Consider the following 8,990-nt stretch of genomic DNA (forward strand, 5'->3'; position numbering starts at 1 on the left):
CAATGTGTACGATTTAGAGCGTTTTTCAATACGAACAGCAGCAGGTGCTGCATTTACCATTATCCGTAGCTATAACAGACATGGCATCCACCCCCCATGTAATATCATCTAATGATAAGTTGACCCACGATTTTATTTGAAACATACTATTGTTCATTAAGAATACGTTTATTTGCAAATTTTTTAAATATATAATCATTTAATTATTCCTTTTTCATGAAAAACGGTCTAAAACTTTAAAAACTGCCACTGTGCATGATGTCATGCCAAACGTCAAAGTCGGTTGCACGAGAGCTTACGGACCACCGTTCAGTTAACAACAAGGCGACCCAGGCTTTTTGGGCTTCTTGTGGCTTTCATGGCCATTTTTCACCCCAGTATTTCTTCCAAAAGAAGATCAGACTTAACAATGGGGGTTAAAAAAAAAATAAAAATGAAAAAGAACATCAGTTTACGGTTGCTTAAAGAACCAGTCACACTCATTCACAATTACAGAAGGGAAACTTCGGCATGCGTATGAATGTTGACGATGACTTCCCATCATAATCTTGTTTTTTCACCTAACTTTTGCCCCGGACATTTCTCCTCCGATCTCGTGGAGTGTTTGCCGAGGGAGGGGGGGGACCATCACTTTCCAGTTAAAAATGCGTATTACTTTGCTCTCATTTGTTTTTGTGTGTGTAATATATTACATTACCGCGTCCCAGCAAAAAGTAATGCTTGAGAGCATTACTCCTAACACTGTACATAACACATCCGCCCGGAGACACAAACACAACTACGATTAACGTCGTGAGACGATTGACATCACAGTGCCGCGTCGTCAAACACACGTTTCCTGGTTCTTGATGGTGAAGGATTCTAGAAGTGATTGTCAGAGGGGAAGAGTGCCTTCGGATCAGCTCAATGTCCAGTGCGCTCAGATTTCCCAGCGACCCCCTACTCCCTCAAACCTCACCCACCCGTAGAAAAGGTCCGTGCTTTGCAGCGGGCCTCTTGCCCTCTTGCATCATTTACTGAGGGAACGTGCCACGCCAACCCCGGCCCTCCTGCAGACAAGGACACTCACTGTGAGAGTGACAATGGACAGTAGAGCCAGCGGTCGCATTGGACTCATTGTGATGCGTGATGTCATCAACATCAGATGAAGACACCGCCAGCGGTGTCAGCCGGTCAACATGGAGGTTGAAGAGCGAGGTGACGGTTGTGGGAATGAGGGGCCTGGTCTGGACTTGAATGGAGAATGTGTGTGTCTGTGTAGGAGGAAAGATGTGTTTATTCATGGTGCTGATGAAAGACAGTCTATAAACAAAAAAATACTGTCTTGAGTTAAATGAGAGGCGTTGAAAAACGGTGGCGATGGCGTGGTAGTACATTCTTCGGATTTTGGTGCGGGCAGTGTGGGTTTAGTCCCCACTTAGTGATGATGTGAATTTGTGTCAGAGTATGGGCATGTCTGAACGTGTCCCCTGCGTTTGATTGGTAACCAGTCCAGAGATCAGTCCATCCTTTGCCCGAAGTCAACTGGGATAAATTGCAATTTTCGACCAGCCTCAAGTGGATGAGTGGAAGGAAACATTCATATCTAAAAAAAAAAAAAGACTCCAGCAGCATACCAAAAAATTTAGAGTTTACTTCAAATAATTCATATTAAAAAAAATCATTAGTAGTTGAGATTTTTTCAGAGTAATAATCTATATTGTGATATAATTTGGATCCAGCACATTGTTTTGGGATCATAACAAGTTGTCGCTTGTCCCCCGTGGCATTTAAAGGCTTTCGAGGCTTGACTGGATTTATTGTTGACATGCTAACGATTGAAATGATAACAAAAGCATTAAAATATTTGAGAATGTTGCAGACACTTCTGGAATATGCATGGATGTATTTTTGAGTGGTCCTAATTAGTTTAGTACAAACCTCTGCACTGTGAGGCAGAAATATAAAAGTTGCTTGAAAGATATGAGGAGTAATAATAATAACTATATTTCTAAATAGTTGAATAGGACTTCATATTTCGTTTTAAAGTTCATTCCACTTAAAGGAGCATGATGTGGAAGTGTGTGGTGATTTTATTACTCTGCCATGCACGATTCAATTAAATAAACCGTCATCACAATTATGTCACAGAAACTGTATTCATCATGCGTCATCTTTTTATAGAAATTGACGTGCTCTTGGATTGATCAATTATTTACCTTATTACTTTACGTGGATCATTTAAAAAGTGATCAACTACAGTATACTGTTTGTATGGGATTATGTTAATTGATGTTCTGTGCGTTTGTTATGGCTTGCTTGTTCTTATCTATGAAAGCCTGTTACACAAAATAGGGGGAGGGCGTGACAAAATAAAGTGAAGAACACATCATATTCTCACTCGCTGTCTAATTGACAAACATTTAAGACATTATTTCTTAAACATAAAGTTATAAAATACTGTATGTATTGCGACGATTGAAAAATAGCACATCCCTGTTGGCTCTGCTTGGGCACTACCCCATGTATGTATCTAAAGACAGACTCACTTGGTTTAGTTTCATTTTGATTATGCCGATGATGTTGCATAAACCAAAATTGCAAATAAAATAAAAAGCTCTAGAATATTATAATACAGTGGAACAACCACTTAGAACATCAAAACAGTTATAATTTTAAGTAATCCAAGACTGAGATTATTTCTGATGGAAAATCTTCAATGGAGACGCTCTGACTCAATTTTCATCTGGGATTATTCCACGCTTCCATTCACAGTCTAACACTCACTGTGAATAATCAGCCTTTAATGTTTTGGCAAGCTATAGAACATCAAAACATACACAACGTGGACAAATGCCAGGGCGCACAGACATTGTGTACCTTTATTTTTAATTCGCTTTTGTATGATGATACTCCATGGTGACCTGCATGACTTTGGAATTTCTGTTTTTAGTCAAAGAGTAGACTAGAATGACCATGTAGGTCAAAAACAAGCACCACGCCTCTAGCTGGGAAATCGGAGACATTTTCAAGCATGAGGACTGAGGTTCTTCCAGGTGTTGGGTATCACCTTGATAATCCTGTGATTACTGTGATTTTTACAGTGGAACTCCATAAACAGGTAGCTGTTGTTCCCAGTACAAAAACAGCAAAACATGCACACACCAACACCCCACGCATACACATATTTAACACAGATACACACTCCGTATAAGGAATGAGGCTCACACACTCAGAAATAAAGTGAGGGCTATTTTGTTACTCCTTGGGTGGTTGATGGTGCAAAAGTGTATTTTCATATCTTGTTTGTCACAAATTTACTGAGAAATAATAATACTTTTAACTTGTGCACCGTTTTGTTTCCTCTGAAATGACAATGTGCCTGTATCTTGTCCTGAAATGACAATGTATCTTTGTACTATCTTTTTATGAAACGAATGCACTTTATATTTTTGTTTCATCTTATTTTAGACCAGTGCTTCTCAATTATATTTTGCCAACCCCCCCTACGAAAGAGACCCCCTCCACACTGACTATAAATGAGATTATTATCTACAAAAAATGGATAAGTATACCCTAAACTGTATCCTTTTTAACATTAACAAAAGAAAAAAACAATCAACAACTCTTATTTTTTACAGTGTTGATATACCTAGCTTAGAGCTTAATCTAAAACAGAATAAAAATAACCTAGTGCATCAAAATGCTTGAAAAAAAAATCGTATTTGGCAATTACACTTCACATGTTCCTGGGTCCCCCCCGCCCGGCATCACCTCACTTAACAAATGTTTGTATTGAATGTACGATGAGATTCTGATGTTTGCAATATAAAATACAATCAATGTAATGCGTTTGTTTTCTGCACGTCAATTTTCTTTCTTTTTTTTTTATTGTATAATGCTGAAAGTTCAGCAAAACACCTCTGCCAGCCAAGGACCCCAAGGTGTTGTTATCAAATATAAAAAATGGCACAAGTAGGTAGATTCCATAGAATGGAATGGGCTTGCTTTGATTTTGGGCTTAAACATAAACTCTTTTGTCATTTTATTGCTCCGATTACTTTATTGTCAGTTATGCTTCTCAATCAAGTGTCATTCAACAAATACACTAGTGTGCTTGTACTGTACTTGCGGATCATCAGCAACATATTGAGTCGGTACATTTGTCCACATACCCAGAAGAATATTCCTCAGGCCGCCATAGGTGTAAATCTCCAATTCAGTTCTTATTGAGTTGAGCTTTGAGTGGATCAGTCAGGATCTTCCATATCAAAGTCATTAAAAGCAGCCTTTCTGGATCTAATGAAATAGAAAAAAGGGTCTTCTCTAAATTGTACAAAGAACAGTGGAGAATATACAGACACGATGAAGAATGAACATTTGGGAAAGAACGATTGGTTAATTCGTGGGTCGTCGTACGAATGCCTTTTAACATGTCTCGCCGCAATGCCGATTTTAGACGTGTGTTTGTGACGAGCGCGTCTCCTAATTTTAGAGACATCGCTGCTTTGTTGGTATGAAGATGGCTTGAGTTAATTTCCAAGCAGTTTCCCCCCGCAGATACCTATGCACAAAGAGAAGAAGTGGAAAACAACTTGCTTCATCTCTCACAGATTTTCTCCAGCTCTCTCCGTTTCATGTGGATACTGGAACAAGAATGTACATTCAGGGAGCGAGGCCTTTGATGTCGCTACATTCACAGAGTCGTTTTAAACCAGAGGAAAAAAGGGAGTGCGAAAGAGATGCAGGAAAGATTCTGTGGTCTGCTTTTTCTCTTTCTATTTCTCTCTCACATTCACTCTCGCTCACTGGCAACACATCTGACGTCTTTCAGAAAAAGACACATTTGGTTTCGCTTATTAAGTCGCCAGTCAAAGCCGCATTTTTTTCATGCTCTCTCCCTCTCTGTGTATCTTTGCTTCATTTCCATGGATGCAGCATTGTGATGGTCGCTTACACGCTTTGCAAACAATAACAGTTCACTCTCCACCCCCACAACCGCCGCAACTTTCGTCTTTGCCAGAACCTTTTGCACATGCCAGCACATCCTTTAGGAAGCCTTGAACCGACAACAAACACAAAGCGTCCTCGCTGTTCAGAGAAAAGGGGGCCCAGCCGCAAGCCCCAGTATAATTAAACTCGATCTAATACTGTTTATGTTTCTCTCATACGAAGAAGGAGATGTTCTTGGCCTCCTTCTTACAGCAGTGAAAGAAAAAAAAAAAAAAAAAAAAAAAAAATATATATATATATATATATATATATATATATATATATATATATATATATATATATATATAGTGTTCTCCCACTCCAAATTGCTCTTTGGTGAGTGTTAATCGTCATTCATCTATGTGTGTCCTGTGATTGCCTGGCAATCAGTGGAAATGGTAGGTCTAGAGGTACACCCTGTAGGTGTCAATATGTTGGGTTCATTTACTGCCATCAAAAAACGGAAATATTGTCAATTTTGGACATAATGAAAACCCAATGTTTTATCATGCATTTCATCCAATTTTTGCATTAATGCTTTCAACGGCAACTCGCAAGCAGGGTGCAATTGAAATGTTTGTGTTGAGACCAAACCATTGGGGGCCGCTATCGAACAACATAAGACATTTGCAAGCCTTTCAGTGAATTAATTGGGTGGCTTAGCCTGACACCCATACTGCAAAGCTCTTGATATGCATTGTGGGACTTGAAAGTGACAAAAGGCTTCGATCCAAGAGCTAAATAATACAGAGAAGCCTTTATTTTGCTGCAGGGAAGTGTTTCATTTATTTTTATTTATTCAAGAGCTTGAATCTTGAATTTTGAATTATATCTGCATACTCCCGTATGTGAAATTTGCAGCACTGAGTAGCTGTTTTTATGTTTTTTTTTTTCCCCACAAAAAGAAAATTCTTTAAAAGGAAACAGTCTTGACTGTCATTTCAAAGTAATTAGTTACATTACAACATTACTATATTTGAAATGTAATGCATTACACTAGTATTGCATTACTTTTATATTACTCTCTTCACCATAACTGGAAATATGGATTTGCCATTCTAAATGGAGCTCACTGCGCTCATTACACATCCAGTGAAAGGTTAGCTTAAGCCTAAAACTAGTACAAATCATTCCATCTGTATTGTACTGTGAAACTTTAAAGATAAGGTGCAAAACCTTTTTTTGTATTTGAATCCCTTTTTTACTTAGCTTCACAGCATAGTGATGCATTGTTTGTGCTGGAGGCAAAAAACAATTTCAATGTTAATATTCAATTCAAGTCGGCAGATGTTAGGGACAGATGTTTCAAAAATGGATGGTTTTGGTGGGGCTAAGGTTAGCAGCTACACTACAGTATATCATGTATCATCTTGATACATAATGACCAGAACTATTTATAGACTATTATTAATAGCAATTGTATATTGAAAACTAGCATTAGCTTAGCTTGTCATTATTGCTATCTTGCTGACCAGGTTTCCAAATGCTGGTTAATTCACTGTGGGAAGTGGCAGCAAATTTTCTACGTACGAAATACTCCGCCACGAATGTCCTAACTAACCTTCGCGTGTTTTCTTTTTGCCACTTTCATGTTACTATGGTACTGTTTTAAATGGTTTGTCAGATTATCGGTCCTATTTCGGGGACAGCCCTTTAGAGTTCTCGCACAAAGTGCACCTTAGATTTGCTCCGGACATTTCTCCTCCACTCTTGTGGTGATTTTGGTGAATTTGGGGGGACCACCACTTTCAGGCTAAAAATGCATTGTAATATATTACTTCACTTTAATATTACTGGTACTATTTTTGTGTGTGTAATATATTACCTTACCAAATTACAGCAAAAAGTAATTTCATTACTTACAGTAATTACATTACTTTTGTAATGCATTACTCCCATCTCTCTCTCTCTCTCTCTCTCTCTCTCTCTATATATATATATATATATATATATATATATATATATATATATATATATATATGTATACACACACACACAATCATCCACACAAATGTATGGATACATATGTATGGATAGGGATAGTAAAAATATATTTAAATAATTATATTATTATTTGAAGACATTTCGACTCTTTCAAAATCAGCTCAAGTTGGGTGATAATAATGCAGAGTTACTGAAAATTCCCCGGACACCCAGGTTTTAATTTCATCAGGGGTTCATTTTTTTGTTTGTTTGTTTTTTGTTTTTTGGTAGTCCATCTAAACATTACTGACCGAAATCAGCCCATGAGGAAATATTAATTGAATTATTTGGGAAAAAAATAAAGATTATAATTTAGATTCTTCAAAGTTAGCACCTTTAGCCCAAAAAATAACTTCATGATGTAAATAATGCTTTATGGCCTGGAATGACTTTCATTTCGTAGCTGTGCATTATCAACAGTAATGGCTTGAATTTCTTGACCTCTTAATGTGCTCGAAACCATTTAAATTTTCTCTCTAAAACTTTAATTGGTCCTGTACATGCACATATATTTCAATGACTTTCCAAAGTCTCAGGAACAGGACATATTGCACATTTAAAGACAACCGCAGCTGTAAATGGATCATGCCTTTTGTTGTTTTTGCAGTCATTCACAGCTTACACGTGGTGAGTGTATCAGAAGGCAGATGGGAGAATCTGTCAAAAAGTGCAGAAAGCCAGGTGCTTAAAAGAGGACAGTGCATGAAGAGGGACATGGGAGACAAGTTTCTATACCCACTAGTTAAACCTTGGTTTATGAAAAGAATATTTGGGGCAGGGAATTGTCTTGCATTAGTAATTAACGTTTGTTTTATGCACGTGTCCTTTTGTATTATGGTGAATCATTCACTTGATTCAGTAGCCACCGTGCGTTCAATCAACTGTATATCAATGCAATGCTTTGATGGGATTGGAAGCCATCTACACTATGTGTTTTGTTGATCATATAAGGAAGGAAGGAGACATTACGTCTACTTGCGTCACGACATTATCCCATTATTCCTATTACTGTATTCAGAAACAGCTATTTTGACGTTTAAAATGAAATGAAATCTTTGACTCAGGCTCACTGCCTGCATATGCCAATAGAAGACAAAAACACATACATGTAAACATAGTCATAAGTATTACATGGCCCCTTCCGATGACTGGCATCAATCAGTCAGTCACCCGAAGCACAAAATTACACAACTGACTAAACGATATGTCGCTCTAATTTATGTTTTCGTTCTTCCAGCTGCCATCTTTCATTCCGCCTGCACTAGAATAGGAAAGCAGTGCATGACGGCTCACGCTCGCAATTCAGACACAGAATTTAAAATGCAAAATCTGCAATTTGTATTAGGTTTGATGAATTCCATTTCATGATTTGAACTCCACAATTTACATATACTCCTCCCAAAACATGCAAAGTCAACTCCGGCTTAGTTTCTGCATCTGTTTGCATGAACATTTAAGTCCGTACTCATTCTTGCACATGCAGACCTTTAATAAATCAGGTAATTGGTGTAAACATAAAACACAGTGATGAAATAAAAATAAAATATTAATATAGATAGTGCCAACGGGATCTAATCATGATATGATTCTTATGAAATTGTCACACTGCAAAACACTGTTGGGTTATTCATCCACACAACAAAAATAGAGCGTTCCACAAAAAAAAAAAAAAAAAATCTCACCTGAATATCTGACTTATCGACACAGTAGAACTGGATTGCACGTCAGTCTCTCAACAGTGCAGTAGTCCGCTGGCTGTTGCTTCACCTTCACCTCTGCTTTCCTGATTATTGTGATGGGGCGGGGAGGGGGGCATTAAAGAGACAATCAAACACATGCATCAGAGTTGTCGCTGGTGCCTGCAGAATGCAAAGTGTTATCAGAAATGTAGCTGAACCTGAGCACTGTCCTTCCCGCAGGCAAAGTTATTCTTTCAAGTCACTTTGGCTTTGAGTCACACACAACAAAAAGAACGCCCGCCTCAACATCTTCAGAGATGGTTACGTGTTTCAATATTCAGATAAGTGTGATCTCCT

The 8,990-nt window shown here is 38.0% G+C and overlaps 1 long non-coding RNA gene across 1 annotated transcript; it reads right to left on the reverse strand.

Moving 5' to 3' along the window:
* Positions 1-1,018: 1,018 nt before the first annotated feature.
* On the reverse strand, positions 1,019-8,990 carry LOC148420820 (uncharacterized). The gene is made up of 4 exons (XR_015866226.1): positions 8,852-8,990; positions 8,637-8,737; positions 4,155-4,278; positions 1,019-1,253 (listed from the first exon to the last, which is right to left on the reverse strand). It is a non-coding gene; the product is annotated as an uncharacterized LOC148420820 (long non-coding RNA).

The sequence above is a fragment of the Hippichthys cyanospilos genome, chromosome 7 (assembly GCF_059441005.1).
Source record: "Hippichthys cyanospilos isolate Australia breed blue-spotted pipefish chromosome 7, RoL_Hcya_1.0, whole genome shotgun sequence".
Lineage (NCBI taxonomy): Eukaryota > Metazoa > Chordata > Actinopteri > Syngnathiformes > Syngnathidae > Hippichthys > Hippichthys cyanospilos.